Source organism: Gymnodraco acuticeps, unplaced genomic scaffold (genome assembly GCF_902827175.1).
Source record: "Gymnodraco acuticeps unplaced genomic scaffold, fGymAcu1.1, whole genome shotgun sequence".
Classification (NCBI taxonomy): Eukaryota; Metazoa; Chordata; class Actinopteri; order Perciformes; family Bathydraconidae; genus Gymnodraco; species Gymnodraco acuticeps.
This window is the reverse complement of record NW_022991131.1, coordinates 462,705-476,130: the sequence shown is the minus strand read 5'-3', so window position 1 is coordinate 476,130 and position 13,426 is coordinate 462,705.

Here is a 13,426-nt window from a genome sequence, read left to right as displayed (position 1 = left end):
ACAGACACACACACACAGAGAGCTGTTTGTTCCACAACAAGCTGGAAGAGAGTCCTCTCCTCTCAGACTGAGAGGCTCAGGTAAAGCAAAAGGACTCTCTGAGGGTTTAGATAGTTAACTTTAGTCGAAGTTATCTCAGTGGGACTCAAAGTTACACAGGGACGCGGGAAGTCAGTCAGAGTTGGGGGTGCGTGCAGCGTCTCGCAGCGGAGTGTAACGGAGCGTCCACACAGCAGCGTGCGTTGACGCTTGGAGGTGGGCGTATCTGAAGCTTGGGGATTTTTTGCGACCAACAACCAATCACATGAATCTCCCGCCCCCGACATACAAAGCAATAGCAATGTTAAAACGAAGTAAACTGGATATAAAATCCACAAACAGGTGAAAACCTACCAGATTCACCCACTGTCTCTGCCACCTCCCTCCATGCCTCGCTGCTCCGGTTTGTATCCCGGTAGATGAACAGAGACTGATCATACAGCACCGGGTGATTCTCTACCGCTATAATGAATTTTCCCTCCATTTTTTTGAATATGAGGAAATGACCTGTGTAGTCTCTCCCAGCATACACGCGGTTTGATTGGCTAGTGCTTGTACTGGCAGATTTGCATAAACGGGATTTCATTGGCTGACGCCTCCGTCGAGGCGTCAAAAGTTGAACATTGCTCAACTTTTGACACCAGCTACGCCAGCAACGCTCCACGTCGCTTCCCAAAATGCAGTTCGGCTAAAAGTGACGTCACCCCATTCAAAGTGAATGGGCAGAAGCGTTGGAAGCTTAAACGCACGCCGCTGTGTGGACGGGCCGTAACTGTGGTGCGGAGGGGGGACTGCGAGTAGAGCCTCGCAGTTTTTCAGCTTGATATGTGAAGCTCATTAGCTAGCCAACATGTATTTAGAAAATGTTTAGCAAAATATTAGAAGTGAGGCTACTAGACTAACGTTAGGTGTACTGTAATAGCCTCACTTTTAATAGTTTGCAAAACATTAGCTAGCACTAGTGTTTTGCAGTTGCTAGCAGTTTATTGGGATTATATGCTAGATAGACAGGCATTGGTTTAATATAATAAATTAAGCATTATTGTTAGTTAAGCATGTCAGCCTGCAGCCCCACTTCTTGTCTCTCTCTAACTCATAGCAGATGGCTGCACTAAAGAAAAGGGCACAGAGAGGAAACCAGTTGTAAGATGTTTAAAAGTTCATTAAACATAATATATGCTTAAATGCATTTCAAAGAAGTTGAGTTGAGTTGTGTTGGAGTTTGTGTTATTCTACATTTTGACACCAAGATTTTCTGATTTTACTGCAAATGTATATCGGTTCCAAATATCGGTTATCGGTCTCCTTGATTACTAATAATCGGTATCGGCCTTGAAAAAGCCATATCGGTCGATCCCTAATTACAACAGCAGTCAAATAGGGCTTTCCACTGTGCACTAACTCTACCTCTGCACAACACAACTGATGGTCTCAAACACATTCAGAAGGCAAGTCATTCCACACATTGACTCTTGACAAGGCACACGTGTTAATAGAAAACCATTCCAGGTGACGACCTCATGAAGCTGACTGAGAGAAGCCAAGAGTGAGCAAAGCTGTCATCAAGGCAAAAGGGGCTACTTTGAAGAATCTAAAACAAAAATCATATTCTTGATTTTTGTAACACTTTTTTGTTAACTAGATAATTCCATATGTGTTCTTTCATAGTTTTGATGTCTTCAGTGTTAATCTGCAAAGTAGAAACAAATTAAAATAAACAAAAAACATTGAATGAGAAGGTGTCCAACTTTTGACTGGTACTGTATATAAAAAACAAAAATATTTGAACATTTAGCAGGTTCCCTCATCCATAATCATTTATACAAGCGCAACTTTGAACATGTCCAGCAGTAAAATGCAACATACAAAATAATCAAGAAACAACATAAATTAAACACTGACAGGGAAAATTTGACTGCACCATCATTACCGTTACATAAGAAGGTGCCATCAAATGTTCTGTTAATACTTGCATACTTTTACTTAAATAAGGTTTGAATGCAGGATTTAATAGTAATTTCATTCTATACTGTAGGCGTAGTGTATCTGTGAACGATCCCAAATTCCTTGTTTACATTGCGGCTAGTGCTACGCCAGAAGAAAAAACCCTTTTACATTTTGAACTGGAAGTGGAAAGGGGCTGGGCTACATGAAGTGACTTGAGCCAACAGAAATACACAATAGGTGGGACTAAGAAAGATAATGTGAAAATATAAAAACAAAGGCATTCATTAGGGCTGCAGAATGTCTCCCATTGTAATGGTGATGAGATTTTAAATGCTAACACTTAACAGTTTGTTCTGACTGTGTTTTCTGTTTCCTGCAGACGTCCAGCAGCTGGTGGTGGTTAAAGAAGAGCTTCTCCCTGACCAGCAGGAGTGGAGCACCAGTCTGGACCAGGAGGACCCAGAGCCCCCCCCACACATTAAGCTGGAACAGGAGGGAGAGCAGCTTCAGGAGCTGGAGGAGGCTGATATCACCAAGTCCACTTTCACTCCTGACCCTGTGAAGAGTGAATATGATGAGGAGAAACCTCAGTCCTTTCAACCTCATCAAAGACAAACTGAACACATGGAAACAGAAGCTGATGGAGATGACTGTCGAGGACCAGAACCAGCCAGGAACTCAGATCCAGAGAGCAGTTTGCAACCAAAGACTGAGGACCACACTGGAGACTCTTCTGAACCTGACACTGGAGACTCTTGTGAACCTGACACTGAAGACTCTTTTGAACCTGACACTGAAGACTCTTCTGAACCTGACGCTAGAGACTCTTCTGAACCTGACGCTGGAGACTCTTCTGAACCTGACACTGAAGACAGTGCTGATTGGAAAGAGACCAGAGAACCTGCCTCAGGCTCAAACTCACTGAAAAATAGACATGAATCTGTCAGTGATTCACGTAGTGCTGAAAAGAAACCATTCAGCTGCTCAGTCTGTAAGAAAGCTTGTTCACACAGTGGAAATTTAAAGAGACACATGCTAATCCACACAAGGGAGAAACCACACAGCTGCTCAGTCTGTAAGAAATCTTTTTCACTGAGTGGACTTTAAAGATACACATGATAGTCCACACAGGAGAGAAACCATTCACCTGCTCAGTCTGTAAGAAAGCTTTTTCATATAGTGGACTTTTAAAGATACACATGAGAATCCACACAGGAGAGAAACCATTCACCTGCTCAGTCTGTAATAAATCTTTTTCACATAGTGGAAATTTAAAGGACCACATGCTAATCCACACAGGAGAGAAACCATTTAGCTGCTCAGTCTGTAAGACAGCTTTTTCACAGAGTGGACATTTAAAGGCACACATGCTAATACACACAGGAGAGAAACCATTCACCTGTACAGTCTGTAAGAAAGCTATTTCACAGAGTGGACATTTAAAGAGACACATGAGAATCCACACAGGAGAGGAAAAATAGATCTGCAAAGTTTGTGACAAAATATTTAAATGGCGTAATCTTTTAAAAAGACCAAGTGTGTTGGTAAGGGAATACATTTGTCTATTTTGTATCCTAATGCCGTTACATGTAATACGTTACTCCCTAAGCCTGTTTTCAACCACCTGCAACCGATTCTCTAATAATCACAAATGTTCATTTCTTCGACCCCTTGAGACTATTTCTTGTTTAATAATCGTTACATCTCCTCAGGACCAAGTTCCCGTGTCCTGCCTTTCACCTGCTGACCACCCACTGCTCATTTAACCAGTTAAGCCCTGAGCCTGTTTTTCAGGTTTCAGGCTCGAAAATGCCACTAACACAACAAATGATATATCTTCACTTCTAAAAGGGGTAAATTAATAATTATTTTTCTCAAAGCAAGGTTACATCTGTGAGTTGGATGTAGAAGTGTCAGAATCAATATAGATGTTTTTATTTTAAAGTAAATTCAGATGGAACATAGTAAAAACATGTCAATTCTAATGTCCACCTAAAAAAAACCCTTTACTTATCGTGAAAGCCACCCTTGCATGATGGGTTAGTAGACTAAAAGCTTTAGGAATCCAAACTATAACATATAATAAGTACCCTGTATCAAGATTGATGCAAAACAAGTGAAATTTGACCTTTTTAGAGAGATTTAGAAAAATAAAGTCTAAGCGGACTCACCTCTGGGTAATTTGGGAACCATCGGTTCCATTTGAACTTTTTCACTGTAAAAATCATTTTATTACTTTGAATTATCACTATAGGTATTCATTCCATCCAAATACAACTGTTGTGAAAAAAATATATAAAATAAAATAAAATAAAACATAGGCTTACTCTTACAGTGAGCCTCTGAATTAGCCCCGAGCGAAAAATGCTAACCTATTACAGCACCGAAAATCACTCCTCGCTCCCTTATTACTTATCCTAGCTGCACATCCAACACATTGTTTATGATCGCAAGGAGACACAGAATCTAACGGTGCCCACCTGAACAGCCCAACACTGAAAGATACAAACTCGCGACGTTATCAACAAAAACGTACATCAAAACAATCCTCTGGCCCTCAGATGGTGTAGCGGCAGCTATTCCCTGCTCCATCCTCTGGCCCTCAGATGGTGTAGCGGCAGCTGTTCCCTGCTCCACCCTCTGGCTCTCAGATGGTGATGCAGCTATTCCCTGCTCCACCCTCTGGCCCTCAGATGGTGATGCAGCTATTCCCTGCTCCATCCTCTGGCTCTCAGATGGTGCTGCGGCAGCTATTCCCTGCTCCACCCTCTGGCCCTCAGATGGTGCTGCGGCAGCTATTCCCTGCTCCACCCTCTGGCCCTCAGATGGTGCGGCAGCTATTCCCTGCTCCATCCTCTGGCCCTCAGATGGTTTGTTTGTAGCCTTTATTTAACCAGGTGAAAGCCCCTTGAGATCAAAATATCTCTTTTTCAAGGGTGACCTGCAGGACATTAGTTACACATGTAACATAAAAACAACAGAACAACAATATGGATGACATACAACATAATGTACAGGGTACAGTTTACAAACTCTATTTACAGAGACAGGTACCATGAGTATCAAACAGCATCTCACCCAGCTGAGTTTTAAAATGATGCAGGGGAACCAAAGTGCTCAGTTTTAAACATGTTTGCAGACTGTTCCAATTTAGTGGAGCTGCACAACTAAAAGCTTTCTTCCCTAAGACAGTCCTAGCACTTGGCACATTTAATAAAACAACATCATGAGATCTCAGGCAATATGTACTTTCAATTCGTCGAGAGATCAGAGAGCAGATATAAAAAGGTAGTTTACCCAACATGGCTTTGTAAATGAACATGTACTAATGACTGAGCCTCCGTACAGTTAGTGAAGGCAGACCTGCCTTGGCATATAGGGTACAGTGATGAGTAAGTGCTTGACAGTTAGTAACAAATCTCAGTGCGGCAGCTATTCCCTGCTCCATCCTCTGGCTCTCAGATGGTACTGCAGCTATTCCCTGCTCCATCCTCTGGCTCTCAGATGGTGCTGCAGCTATTCCCTGCTCCACCCTCTGGCTCTCAGATGGTGGTGCGGCAGCTATTCCCTGCTCCATCCTCTGGGTCTCAGATGGTGGTGCGGCAGCTATTCCCTGCTCCATCCTCTGGCCCTCAGATGGTGCTGCAGCTATTCCCTGCTCCACCCTCTGGCTCTCAGATGGTGGTGCTGCAGATATTCCCTGCTCCATCCTCTGGCCCTCAGATGGTGCTGCAGCTATTCCCTGCTCCATCCTCTGGCTCTCAGATGGTGGTGCGGCAGCTATTCCCTGCTCCATCCTCTGGCTCTCAGGTGGTGCTGCGGCAGCTATTCCCTGCTCCACCCTCTGTTCCTCAGATGGTGCTGCAGCTATTCCCTGCTCCATCCTCTGGCTCTCAGACGGTGGTGCTGCAGATATTCCCTGCTCCACCCTCTGGCCCTCAGATGGTGGTGCGGCAGCTATTCCCTGCTCCACCCATTGGCCCTCAGATGGTGGTGCGGCAGCTATTCCCTGCTCCATCTTCTGGCCCTCAGATGTTGCGGAAGCTATTCCCTGCTCCATCCTCTGGCCCTCAGATGTTGCGGAAGCTATTCCCTGCTCCATCCTCTGGCCCTCAGATGTTGCGGAAGCTATTCCCTGCTCCACCCTCTGGCCCTCAGATGGTGCTGCAGCTATTCCCTGCTCCACCCTCTGGCTCTCAGATGGTGCTGCGGCAGCTATTCCCTGCTCCATCCTCTGGCTCTCAGGTGGTGCTGCAGATATTCCCTGCTCCATCCTCTGGCCCTCAGATGGTGCTGCGGCAGCTATTCCCTGCTCCATCCTCTGGCTCTCAGGTGGTGCTGCGGCAGCTATTCCCTGCTCCACCCTCTGGCTCTCAGGTGGTGCTGTGGCAGCTATTCCCTGCTCCATCCTCTGGCCCTCAGATGGTGCTGCAGCTATTCCCTGCTCCATCCTCTGGCTCTCAGACGGTGGTGCTGCAGATATTCCCGGCTCCACCCACTGGCCCTCAGATGGTGGTGCGGCAGCTATTCCCTGCTCCATCTTCTGGCCCTCAGATGTTGCGGAAGCTATTCCCTGCTCCATCCTCTGGCCCTCAGATGTTGCGGAAGCTATTCCCTGCTCCATCCTCTGGCCCTCAGATGTTGCGGAAGCTATTCCCTGCTCCACCCTCTGGCCCTCAGATGGTGCTGCAGCTATTCCCTGCTCCATCCTCTGGCCCTCAGATGGTGCTGCAGCTATTCCCTGCTCCACCCTCTGGCCCTCAAATGGTGCTGCAGCTATTCCCTGCTCCACCCTCTGGCCCTCAGATGGTGCTGCAGCGACAGCCCTTCCCTGCTTCACCTTTGGGCCGTTGCTCCTGGATTTTTAATCCAGTGACCTCACTGGTGCCGGTCTAGGTCGCTGCTCCACAGGCTCCGAATGCCAGCCTCTCCTCTGTTCTTCCTGCTCCTGCTCCAACCACCCGAAAGCTGACCCGCAAGGTTGTGCAGAACACGTGCAAAAAGTGTGGGAAGTTTTGCACAGCGGAAACTGGACACAGCCGGTACAAGGGAGTTGTTTACTGCCAAAGGAGCAGTGGCTGAAGGACATGAGAAACAAAAAGTGAAAAGTATATCCGCCCCCATAGGCATTGACACTTAATTATGTAGTTTGGTTTACAGTTTTATAGTTATGTGTGTATATATATCTTATGTATAAATTGTATATAGTAATTTTTATCTTCTACCTAAGAGTGTTATTATCATTATTTTGTTATACCGTTTTACTACTGTTGTAATTGTTATTATGTTTAACTAATTCAAAATAAAGGTTTGACTTTTTCAAGTATGCCTAGTGTCTGTCCAATAATTGTAGTGGAGTGGTATGTTTAGAATTTCTATACTTTTTCGTTCACCTGTTGGAAAGCCAAAAACAAAAGAATTATAAAACCTATACCTTAGTTGATATTAATGTAATGGTTATATTTTAATTATTTATCCACAGCACACAAACAATGAGCTTCAATAAAATCCATATTGGTGACTTAAAAACTATCCCTGATTTAAAGAAAGTATTTAAAAAACTTGAAAGAAGCAAATAAGTTTGACTTAATATTTAATAGAAATGTATTAATAGTTAACTGTATAACACAAGTCTTATCAGTCAATATCTCTAATGAATTCATGTTAAGATATGCAACACAAGCACTTTTATTCCTCTCATGTTCTTATATATTATACACTTCAATACTGACGGAGTTGGGATTCAATCTTGCAATCTTGTGGATGTGTTTTCCGCCTCAAGAAATAAACAAATACATACTTTTTTGAAACACTACTGTATATAAAACGACTCGTTGCGCCCTCGCTGCGAGGGGGGACCCAAGTTCCCATCGGCGAAAACACGTGGGTTTGCTGTCCTGGCTCCAAGATGGTGGAATGAGCTCCCCATTGACATCAGGACGGCAGATAGCTTGCACATCTTCCGGCGCAAACTGAAAACTCATCTCTTTCGACTCCACTTCGAGCGTTAGAACTATTAACGAAGCACTTATATACTAATAAAGGACTGGCTTACCTAAAGCCAGTTGAGTAGCACTTGAAATGTTTGGCTCTATGAAATCTGATGTACTTATATGATTCTGTTTTCTTCAAGGTTGTGTCTTCCTGGTCGAATGTACTTATTGTAAGTCGCTTTGGATAAAAGCGTCAGCTAAATGCAATGTAATGTAATGTAATGTAATAAACACTTTAAAATGTTACAGAAGGGAAATTGGGAGCAGGAGAATCGTTTTTCTCCTCTTTTCTCTTTCCTTTTTCTTCTTCCCCCTTCTTCTCCTTTCTCCCCCCCCCCCCCCCTTGCAAGACTATTGTTCCCCAGCTTGAGAGCCTTGGCCTGGGAGATGGTCACAGGTTCAAACCCCCCTGCAGTCAGCATGTCGCTGTGTCCCTGGGACACTTCACCCCAGAACTGCTCCTGTGGGGATTGCCCACAGTATTGAGTATTTAAGTTGCTTTGGATAAAAGCGTCTAACATGTAATAATAATTATCTTTGGTTTGGAAAATGTTTAAAAACTTCTAACTTTGAGTTCCACATACAAAGAATTCCATTAAGTGAAAGTTGTGCAAAGTTAATATTTTTGTTTCAGGAAATGTATCAAATGTATACAAACTTCAGATTTGTATTACAAACTTAGAATTGGCAACAAATTCTCTGTTATAAAAATACTGTAAAAAACAAATAATAAGTTTGTTGAAATTCTTATTCAAATATTATACATTCTTAAAACTGTAAATAATGTTGTGTATCATTCAAGTTGAAATGATTTCCACACATTATCAGGAGCGAGCGGTATGTAACTTCTTCATTCATGCTGTGTAAATGTTTGTGAGAACACAGTGTGAATAAGTTACTGCTGCGTGTCCATGGGGACTGACTTGTTGCTTGCGTGTGTTGGTTTGTGCCGCTAGAGGTTGTGTGGATTGGAGCATTTGTTGTTCATTTATGGGCATAGATATGTCTCATAATTATTTGTGTGAACATAAACATAATTGGTGTGTAAATATGTGATTTGTAAATGTAAAACAACATCTACAAATGCATTTAAAAGATTTGCAAACTCACAAATAAATGTGCAAGTGTAAAACGGATCTGCAAATACGCTAAATATTTTCACAAATAAAAAAAAGATCTGTGAATATCTCTTTAACATTTACACCTTTCGATCAGGCATTTGTGAATCCATTTTGTATTTGTCGAACAATAATGCGCTTGCGGATCTCAAATCTCTGCTCGTGGATCTCACATTTCTGCTCGTGGATCGTCTTTTTACACACACGGAATTTTGAGACATATTTTCCGCCGGTCTCGGCTAAAATCTACTCGTGTCACTCGGTTATTTTCGGAAACCACGTGATGGCCTGCTGATGACGAATTTCCGCATGATTTCAAAGTAAGAGCATGATGGATTGTTTAATGCTCTGTTTTTTATTATAATGAACAGCGGAACGTTAGATGCATTCTTTATCACCATCATCATGTTATAGTGATACAGTTAGTTTGTGTTATTGGTTCAATATAGCATATATCGAGCACTTTCGTTGATGTTGAAGTGCAGGCTATACGCCACTTTCGGGTCCCGGGGGAGCAGCTGGCAGTGAAGCAGCCCAGATAAAACTCTTTCTTCATTGTTTGTTGTGTATTCAGTCAAGCGGGTCGAAGTTACAAAGCACTTCACATCTTATTAATCGGCCTAATTTTACCTTACCAGTGCAGTAATAAAGTAATCTGTAGAAAAGCACCGTATTTAGGTCAGGGTTATGGTGATGAAGAATACATCTAACGTTCCGCTGTCCATTATAATCAGTGTTGGGACTAACGAGTTACTGTAACGCCGTTATTTTTGGGAGTAACTCGTACTCTAACGCATTACTTTTTAAATTCAGTAACTCAGTTACTGTTACTACATGGTGTGTTACTCCGTTAGTTTTTTTATATAGTCAACAGCCAGGCGAACAGAGATGAGAACTGTACTTAAGTACTTGAGTAAATGTACTTAGATACTTCCTGTGTCACATGCGGAGACGCGCTGTGGGCGTGTTTGTGTTGTTTACTAACAAGACTATCATGGCGGCGGCGGAGCTCAGGTCTAGTTTCTCCACCTGGAGATATTCTCACTATTTCACTTTTGTCGAGCACAAAGAAAAGAACGTTTTAGTTAAATGTAAGTTGTGTCTTGGCGGGTCAAAGATCCTATCTACTGCCCAAACCAGTAATTCAAATCTCTTAAAACATCTGCAGAAACAACATGCTGGGACGAAGCTAGTAGCTAAGACCACAGAGACTCAGCCGACGCCACTCCACCTCCACCTAAGCAACAGCGGCTGGATTTTAACCGAGGGACTGCTGGCCAGGGAAAAGTGGATAAAGCCATTGCACGGTATGTTGTAGAACACATGCAGGCTATTGCTACAGTGGAGTCACCCGCTTTCAGGGAGCTAGTTAGCATGATAGCATGTCCGGGCGGCACACGGCATATGGGACGGAAAACTTTTTCCAACTACCTGGAGAAAGAATATACAAAAATGGAAAGCCAGCTAATATCGATGCAATCCAGATTGCATATAATGCATGTCAAGTTGATCAACAGATTGTATTATTCTCCAATGCAATAACAGTACTGAAATGAAGGCTATAAGGGCATTAATGGGAGCCCTTTCCATAAGTAACTAAGACGTTACTTTTCACAGTAACGCATTACTTTTTGGTGTAAGTAACTAGTAAAGTAACTGAGTTACTTTTGACATGAAGTAACTAGTAATGGTAACTAGTTACTGGTTTTCAGTAACTAGCACAACACTGCAAAGGAGCAACGGTAACCTTCAAGCAGGGCAAAGACGTCCTGCAACACAAAGACGGTACAAATGTTCACATTTATGAATTGAACAGACTTTATTTCTTGAACACAGTCAATGATGAATGTGATGACCAATGCAACAGGTGTTATGATTTACAGACATGGCATGAGATCCTGGGACACTGTAATTATGATGATATTCAGAAGTTACAGAATGTTGTTGATGGCATGTCAGTTAAGGGTAAGGTAAACAAACCTCCACATTGTGATGTATGCACTAAAGGGAAGTTTACCCAAACCAGCAACAGGGAGCCTGATGTAAGAGCCAGAGCAGCTCTAGAGTTGGTGCACACAGATATAGCAGGACCAGTAGATCCGCAATCCAGAGAAGGCTTCAAGTATGCTTTATCGTTCACAGACGATTACTCCAGTGCAGTGTTTGTGTATTTCCTTAAAAACAAAAGTGACACAGTGCAAGCAACAGAGAGATTTCTGGCCGATACTGCCCCATACGGGAAAGTAAAAAGTATCAGGTCAGACAACGGCACAGAGTTCCCAGGTAAACATTACCAAGCATTACTATGCAGTAATAAGATTAGACATGAAAAGTCAGCACCGTATTCCCCACATCAAAATGGCTCTGCTGAGAGGAATTGGCGCACACTTTTTGACATGGCCAGGTGCATGCTTATGGAAAATTAGATGTGGAGCTATTGAAGATAATTCAATTAACATATTATAGCAGGAACTTTAATACAGTGTAATTTTTGGTATATTCATTTTAATGTCCCCTGATATATAAGAAGTGTGTTTTTATATATTCATGTGAGTACTTAATTACTTTGTATTTAATAGTAGCAGTTGATATGAACAAGAAGCTGGAAAGAGAGAAGTGAAAACTTCCCTGTCAGGAGAAGGAGACAGAGAGGAAATACCCTTATATAGACATATGCTATAGGCAGCAGAGTAGGATGTGTGTGTGTGTTGCAGTAGCCATCTGGCTGTATCATAACTGCTCAATTATACTGATGCTTGTGTTTTTATTGATTTATTTCTGTTTGATTCTTTCATGTTGTGAGTATTAAATTGCCACAACTTTGTGAGTAGTTGGCTTAAATGTGTTTAAATTACTTATGTGAAATGAAGGAGCAGGTTGGCATGACAGGAGACTGGGGATGTGGGGAGAGGACACATTCTTATCTAAACACAGAATGCCAAGTAGCTAGAACATACATGTCTAAAATATATGTGTGTGTTTAATTACTTTGTATCAATAATAATAGGGAGTTGGAAATATGAGGAGTAAAAACCATTAGAGTAAAGTGTGAGCAGGAGAATGCCCTTATTTGAAGATAGCTCAGATCTCTGAAATGAGTGTGCGTTCTCTGTATATGTTATGAAGGGTCCGTGCAGGACACCCAATGTGTCTGTGTTACCTTACATGGTAAAAAAGGGGGGCAAATGAGTGTGCGTGAAACCTGCTGAAATACCAGATGTGTTTGCTTCAAACTGAGACTGTTTTCGGGTCCTCTGCTGGCACGCGCTGATTCGCTGTGACACAGCATCTTTTGCATCTCCCAATGAGATGACCTGAAAAGATGACCAGCTGACCCAACCCCTCCTGTTTGTTTTCTGGCATGAAAGCCTGTTTAGTCCTGGTGTCCGTTCTCTTTCCTCCAGCTGCCAAGACGAGTAGAGTTCCCAGCGGGAGGACAGGGCCGGGGTAATCCGGATTACTTCGTGATGATATTGTATTTGTATCTTTTACCATCAGCATATTTGGTATAACCTTACCAATGGTTGCTGTGAATTCTTCCTCTGTTAATCTGACCCATTCACAAAAGGACGCGCGGAGGCAGAGGGGGGGCTAGAGCCCCCACCAAAGAATGACTCTGTCACAACAGTGTCTGTGTGTGAGAGAGAGAGATAATGTGTGTGTGTGTGTGTGAGAGTGTGAGAGAGTGTGTATGTGTGTGAGAGAGTGTGTGCGTGTCTGTGTGAGAGAGAGAGAGAGAGAGAGAGTGTGTGTGTGTGTGTGTGTGTGTGTGTGTGTGTGTGTGTGTGTGTGTGTGTGTGTGTGTGTGTGTGTGTGTGTGTGTGTGTGTGTGTGTGTGTGTGTGTGTGTGTGTGTGTGTGTGTGTGTGTGTGTGTGTGTGTGTGTGTGTGTGTGTGTGTGTGTAAGAGAGATAGTGTGTGAGAGAGAGAGTGTGTGTCTGTGTCAGAGAGAGAGAGTGGGTGGCTGTGTGTGTGTGTGTGTGTGTGTGTGTGTGTGAGAGAGAGTGTGTGCGTGTCTGTGTGTGTGAGAGAGAGAGAGAGAGTGTGTGTGTGTGTGTGTGTGTGTGTGTGTGTGTGTGTGTGTGTGTGTGTGTGTGTGTGTGTGTGTGTGTGTGTGTGTGTGTGTGTGTGTGTGTGTGTGTGTGTGTGTGTGTGTGTGTGTGTGTGTGTGTGTGTGTGTGTGTGTGTGTGTGTGTGTGTGTGTGTGTGTGTGTGTGTGTGTGTGTGTGTGTGTGTGTGTGTGTGTAAGAGAGACAGTGTGTGAGATTGTATACAAAAACAGAGCATTAAACAAACCATCATGCTCTTATTTTGAAATCATGCGGAAATG